The 7,303-nt window shown below is 44.8% G+C and overlaps 2 pseudogenes across 2 annotated transcripts; one reads left to right on the forward strand and one right to left on the reverse strand.

The window, feature by feature from the left end:
- The first annotated feature begins 663 nt into the window (after positions 1 to 663).
- LOC308239604 (small ribosomal subunit protein eS12-like) lies at positions 664 to 1,050 on the forward strand (annotated as a pseudogene). Its single transcript has one exon. The product of its transcript is annotated as a small ribosomal subunit protein eS12-like (transcript).
- Positions 1,051 to 5,198: 4,148 nt separating this feature from the next.
- Positions 5,199 to 5,642, reverse strand: LOC308239696 (small ribosomal subunit protein uS9-like; annotated as a pseudogene). The gene has a single exon. The product of its transcript is annotated as a small ribosomal subunit protein uS9-like (transcript).
- Positions 5,643 to 7,303: the final 1,661 nt, after the last annotated feature.

Consider the following 7,303-nt stretch of genomic DNA (forward strand, 5'->3'; position numbering starts at 1 on the left):
AGCTGGAGACAAAAGCGGCTGACATAGGTCATAGAGAAATGAGGCAATCGTTTCCTACATTTACCAGAAATTATTACCATTTATATAATCCTAACTCCTCCCCTTATTTTCTGAGTAGTTGGATGAGTTTTTAAAGCTTCTATTCCTTTCTTTTACTCACCTATATGAGAGTAGTAATCCTGTACCTACTTCATCATGGTGTTAGTTACAAGTTTGAAATAAATTCTCTAAGAAACACAAAGTTCTGGGTACTTTTATTTTTTGAAAGTTTTACACCAATTTCCATCTTTTTTCTCTCTGTTATTCTCAATTTGTTGTGTAATTTTAGGTCACATTTATTTTCATCAAGAACCATCTTGTGTGAAATCTTACCTTTTGTGATAGCACAGATGGACTTAGTCAGACAGAGAAAGACAAATACCATATGATTTCAGTTATATGTAGAATCTGAAGAACAAACAAACAAAATAGAAACAGAGAACAGACTTTTGTCAAAGGGGAGGAAAGTTAGGGGACTGGGTGAAAAAGATGAAGGGATTAAGTACAGATTGGTAGTTAAAGATAGTCACGGGGCTCTTTCCCTGCTGCCGGGGAGTTGCGCTAAGGCGGAGGTTTGGGTGCGTTCCAGATTCGGCTCTACCCATAACCCACCGCCATGGCGCCATGGCCGAGGAAGGCATTGCTGCTGGAGGGGTGATGGACGTTAACACTGCTTTGCAAGGGCGCTGAAGACCGCCCTCATCCCCGATGGCCTCGCGCGCGGAATTCGCGAAGCTGCCAAAGCCTTAGACAAGCGCCAAGCCCACCTTTGTGTACTGGCATCCAACTGTGATGAGCTTGTACGTCAAGTTGGTGGAGGCTCTTTGTGCTGAACACCAAACCAACCTAATTAAGGCTGACGACAACAAGAAGCTAGGGGAATGGGTAGGCCTCTGTAAAATCGACAGAGAGGGAAAACTGGTTGGCTGCAGTTGCGAGGTGGTTAAGGACTATGGCAAAGAGTCTCAGGCAAAGGATGTCATCGAGGAGTACTTCAAATGCAAGAAATGAACAAATAAACTTGGCTTTTGTTTATATAAAAAAATAGTCACGGGGATGTAGATTAAATCATAGGGAATGTAGTCAATAATATCATAATAACTATGTGTGGGGCCGGGTGGGTACTTGAAACATTGGGGGGTCACTCTGTAAAGTACATGATTTTCTAACTGGTATGCTGTATACCGGAAACTAATACAGAATAATTGTATTTGAAAAATAAAATAAAGTAAATTAAAATTCCAAAGAAAGCAGACTGAGCCCATCTCAAACTTCACATGTCCAGAACTTTATTTATTTATTTATCCTCACTTGACGATATTTTCCCATTGATTATTAAAGAGAGTGGAAGGAAGGGGGAGAGATAGAAACATTGATGTGAGAGAGACACATGGATTAGTTGCCTCCCGCACCTGTCCTGACCAGGTGGGGATTGAACCTGTAGCTGAGGTACCTGCCCTTGACCGAAGTCGAACCTGGAACCCTTCAGTCGGTGGGCCGACGCTCTATCCACTGAGCAAAACCGGCTAGGGCCTGAACTTTAAAAAAAATATTTTTATTGATTTCAGAGAGGAAAGAAGAGGTAGAGAGAGATAGAAACATCAATGATGAGAGAGAATCATTGATTGGCTGCCTCCTGCACGCCCCCTATCAGGGATCAAGCCCCGAGACCCAGGCATGTGCCCTGACTGGGAATTGAACCTTGACCTCCTAGTTCATCCTGGTTCATAGGTCGACACTCAACCACGGAGCCACAATGGCTGGGCTCCAGAACTGAACTTTTATTTTATTTTATTTTATTTATAAACAGTAGCTCCGACAAAGGTTTAATTTCCAAAATATATTTTAAAAAACTTGTAAAACTCAAAACCAAACAAACAATCCAATCAAAAAGTAGGCAGGGGACCTGAAAATACACCTCTTCCAAGAAGACATATGAACAGCCAATAGATATAGAAAATACGTTCAACCTCACCAGAAATTAGGGAAATGCAAATCAAAACTACAATGACATACCACCTCACACCTGTTAGTGGCCATTATCAACAAGACAAGCAATAACAAGTGTTGGAGATCAGAACTGAACTTTTAATCCCTCTGTACAACCTTTACCTCATGCCCTGCTCAGCTGTCCTTATCTCATTAAAAGTCAATACAAACAAGTGACTGCTCAACCAGAAATCTTGGAGCCATTCTTGATTCTACCTTCTCTACATCTAATCCAATCAACAATTTTTCTTTTTCTTTTTTTTTGTTTTTTTCTTTTTTTTTGTTTCTATTTCAGAGAGGAAGGAGAGGGAGAGAGAGAGAAACATCAATGATGAGAATCATTGATCAGCTACCTCTTGCACACCCCACACTGGGGATTGAGCCCGCAGCCTGGGTATGTGCCCTTGGCCGGAATCGAACCTGGGACCCTTCTGTCCTCAGACCGACGCTCTATCCACTGAGCCAAACTGGCTAGGGCTTTTTCTTTTTTTTGTTTGTTAATCCTCACCCTCGGATATTTTTTCCATTGATTTTTGGAGAGAGTGAAAGGGAGGAAGAGAGACACAGAGAGAGAAACATTGATGTAAGAGAGACATACTGATTGGTTGCCTCCCAAATGTGCCCTGACCAGGGCCAGGGATCGAGCTTGCAAGCAAGGTACGTGCCCTTGACTGGAATCAAACCTGGGACCCTTCAGTCCGTGGCCAATGTTCTATCCATTGAGCCAAACCGGCTTAAAAATATTTTAAATGAGCAAACATTTTGTGAGTTATCAGTCATCCAATTATAAGTGCCTGAATATAACTTCCTCTCATTTTAAGTGAATTAGAATGATGTGTTTTCCCAAATCTGATGGCATTTATACAACAGTTCATATAGAGGTTTTTTTATAGCCTACTTTATTTCTTTTTTTTAAATCCTCACCCTAGGATATTTTTTCCATTGAATTTTTTTTAAGAGAGAGTAAAGGGGAGGGAGTTGAACCCATGACCCTTTGGTCTGTGGGCCAATGCTGAGCAAAACTGGCTAGGGGCATATAGAGTTTTAATACCACATTTCATCTAACTCCTTCAGAATAATTTTTTTTAAATTAAACATTACCATAAATTCTTTTTAAAAATACATTTTATTAATTTTTTACAGAGAGGAAGGGAGAGGGATAGAGAGTTAGAAACATCGATGAGAGAGAAACATCTATTCAGCTGCCTCTTGCACACTCCCTACTGGGGATGTGCCCACAACCAAGGTACATGCCCTTGACCGGAATCGAATCTGAGACCCTTCAGTCCGCAGGCTGGCACTCTATCCACTGAGCCAAACCGGTTAGGGCCAGAATAATTTCTTTATATCTAAGTCACAAGTGGCAATATAACTTAACTTTTCTTTCTAGAACACTCTACATTTTTTGCCATCCTATATAATAAAAGCCTTGACCAGGAGTTCGTATGCTTGCTATGAGGTGTGCTGACCACCAGGGGGTGGCACAGAACATGGCAGGCATTGGTGACGCAGTGCGGGCAGTGGGCGGCAGTGGAGGCGCTGCTGGCCCTGATGGACCCTAAAGAGAGCAGGACCATGGTGAGATGGTGGAGCAGGTGAGCGGGCGGCTCCAGGCCAAGGCTGGTGTGAGTGGGGGCCGGATTGCCCCGCAGATGGTGACCAGCGGCAGCAGCGGGGGGGTGGGGTGGGAGTGGGGGGTTGGGGCTGCCGCCTGGCTCCCAGGCACTGAGGAAGCGGGGCAGGGGGCCTGGCCCAATTGATCACCCTGCAGGTGGGATGGTGGAGCAGGTGAGGGGGCAGCACCAGGCCAAGGTGGGGTGCCAGGCAGGGCTGCAGGGCTATGAGGCTGGGGGTGCCAGCTGGGGCCTGATGCCCGCAGGCCACCCTGAGGGACCCCACCAATGCACGAATTCATGCACTGGGCCTCTAGTATTGATATAGGGATATTTCATGTTTTTTATTACTGATGGAACAAATGAGTTTATTACTATTTGGTGAGAGTGGATTTTTTTAAAATTTTATTTTATTGTTTAAAGTATTACACATAGTAGTACATATATCTCCTTTTTTCCCCCATTGACCTTCCCCCAGCCTCCCCTACCCCCTGTCGCATGCCCTCATCCCACCCCCAGTGTCTTGTGTCCATTGGTTGTGCTTATATGCATGCATACAAGTCCTTCGGTTGATCTCTCCCACCGCCCCCCCCCGGATTTTTAAAAAGCAGTTCCTGCCTGGCCAGTGTGGCCCAGCAGTTGAGCATCGACCTATGAACCAGGAGGTCATGGTTTGATTCCTGGTCAGGGCATATGCCCAGGTTGCAGGCTTGATCCCCAGTGTGGGACATGCATGAGGCAGCTGATCAATGATTCTCTCTCATCACTGATGTTTCTATCTCTCCCTCTCCTTTCCTCTCTGAAATCAAGAAAAAAATTATAAAAAAAAAACAGTTTCCTTTGATTCTAACTCCAAAATACATCTTTAGATCCCTCCAGTTCTTTCCATATTCATGGCCAGCAGCCCAGTTCCAACTTCCATTATCCCTCACCTAACCAGAACCACAGTCTCCTCCCTGGTCTTCCCACTGTCACCCTTAACCATCCCAATCCATTTCCAACAAACCATCAAGAGATATTTGATTATTTCTCTTTCCTAATTAACTCTTCAATACCTTCCCATTGTACTTTGAATAAAATCCAAACTCCTTACTGTAGTCTCTAAGGTCATGCGTAATTGGACTCCTGATTACCTCTCAGGCAAATTTTATGCTTGCTGTGCACCAAGAACATTCTGGTTTGCTTTCAGTTTACTGATCTTGCCAATTTTTGTTCCACCTCATGGCTTTTGAACTTAGTCCCTTTCTGCCTCTCCACACCCCAACCCCACCCCTCCTTCTCTTTCTTAGATTCTCAGCTTAAATGTCATTTTCCCAGGAAGACCTTTGCCAACTACCTAAGTCAGCCCCTTCTCTATTGTTTTCTAATAGACTATAACATGCTGCTTTCTTCCTAGTGTTTATTTGTGTGAACTTTTTCTTTATTTACTTGGTGTTTCAGTGTCCTTTGCTAGACTGTAAGCTCCAAAATACTAGGACCATTTGTGTCTTTTTTTTTTTTTTAAACCTTAAATCCCACGACCATTGTTTATTATAAAGGTGAACCCAGATGAGCTCATCAGTAAGATTTCTGGTGGCGAGCACGGGCACCAGGACCACCAAACTTTTTGGATTCATCGCGACGGGGATCAGCTACCAGCAGGGTCCGGTCATACTGGATAAGGATGTCGTTGATCTCCTTCTTGGAAGCTTCATCCACATATTTCTGGTAGTAGGCTACCAAGGCTTTGGAAATGGACTGACGGATTGCATAAATCTGGGCCACATGACCACCACCCTTCACACACACTAGGATGTCCACGCCAGCAAATCGCTCCTTCCCAAGAAGCAGAACAGGTTCCAGCAGCTTGTAGTGAAGCGTGCGCGGCTCGATCATCCCCAGGGGCCGTCCGTCCGTCCGTTCACCTTTACGAGGCCGTTGCCCCGTCTGCAGTGCGCCACGGCTGCGGCCGTCTTCTTGCGTCCCAAGACCTGCAGACCGCAGAGGACCCCTGGATCGCATGACTGCGGGCGGACACCAGAGATGCTCGCCGCGCGGCTCTGACACTGGAAAAGGGAAACGCAAGGCCACACCGGCGGCTTTACAGGGTGTGCGCAGGCGCTTTTGGACCATTTGTGTCGTGTTTACTGTCCTGCCCCTAGCAAATAGCACAGCACCTGTCCCATAGCAGATACTCACGATTTATGGAAAGAAAAATGAAATGGAGATAGGCTTGGCATTGATCAAGGTGGGTGAGGGAGACAATTTAAGGTGGGCTGAGACAATGGGCAGGCTGCCTTTCTCATCCAGGCATGGGCAAGGTCCGAGTCCTGCGGGTAGAGAATGGATCAACTTGTGCTTACACACTTTTAGTTCTTTTTCCCTTTGAGAGGTTGTGAGAGGAGGCTGACCAGAATTATCTATGCAAGTTTACCTGTCTGACAAGTGTATGAAAGGAATATGGCCCAGCTGGCTTGGCTCAGGGGTTGAGCATTGACCTATGAGCCAGGAGGTCATGATTCGATTCCTGGCTGGGGCACATGTCTGGGTTGTGGGCTTGATCCAGTGTGTGTGTGTGTGTATGTGTGTGTGTGTGTGTGTGTGTGTGTGTGTGGCAGCCGATCAGTGATTCTCATCATTGATGTTTCCAGCTCTCTCTCCCTCTTCCTTCCTCTCCGAAATCAGTAAAAATATTTAAAAAATAAAATAAAAGGAAACACGAAGATAGCTAAAATATTCAGGAGATATGTGGAACTATAGAGGAGCATGGGTGGGATCAGGGGATCTAGTTAACCAACTACTTTGGTAATGCTGGTGAGATGATTGTGGTTTGGACTGGAGTGGCAGCAGTAGAGATTTGAGAAGTGGTTGTATCTGAGATATATGAGAAATATCTTATAATGACATATTATTCTTTTTACTACTTCATTTTAGTTTTGTTCTGTGAACTGAGGAATCCCATCCACCCTGCCCTGATATTCTATTTACATTCTATAATGTTTATGTATCCATGGGACTCGAGCAAGTTTCTTAAAATCTCCAAGGCTTAGGGTACTCAGCTGTAAATTACAGCAACATTGTGTGAATTCCCTGGTGATGCTGACAAGGATTCTTTGCTTGATCAAAATTTAATCAGGCTCCTGAACCTTCTTCTAAGCCCATCCGTGCACTTCTTTGTAAAATGCAGTTTTAGCAAGAACCTTGCTAAATCAGATTAACCAGAATCTCCTATCCTCCACATCTGATCCCTCTCAATATCTAATCAGGTCCCACATCCTTCACCATCTCCTAATCAGTGGTCGGCAAACTGCAGCTTGAGAGCCACATGCGGCTCTTTGGCCCCTTGAGTGTGGCTCTTCCACAAAATACCACATGCGGGCGCACACGTACAGTGCAATTGAAACTTCGTGGCCCATGCGCAGAAGTCAGTTTTCGGCTCTCAAAAGAAATTTCAATCATTGTACTGTTGATATTTGGCTCTGTTGACTAATGAGTTTGCCGACCACTGTCCTAAGTGATGTCTGATCACCCTGGCTTTTCTTCAGCAAGGAATCCAGTTAGGTCAGTTTAACCAGAATCTTCCTTACCCCTGATGTTTCCTCTTAGTAATTTCATGTCCACTGCCATCTCCCTCAATCCCATCCTACTCCTTGGCTATAGATTCCCACTTACCCGTGCTGTAT

The sequence above is a fragment of the Plecotus auritus genome (genome assembly GCF_963455305.1).
Source record: "Plecotus auritus genome assembly, chromosome: X".
NCBI classification, from domain to species: Eukaryota; Metazoa; Chordata; class Mammalia; order Chiroptera; family Vespertilionidae; genus Plecotus; species Plecotus auritus.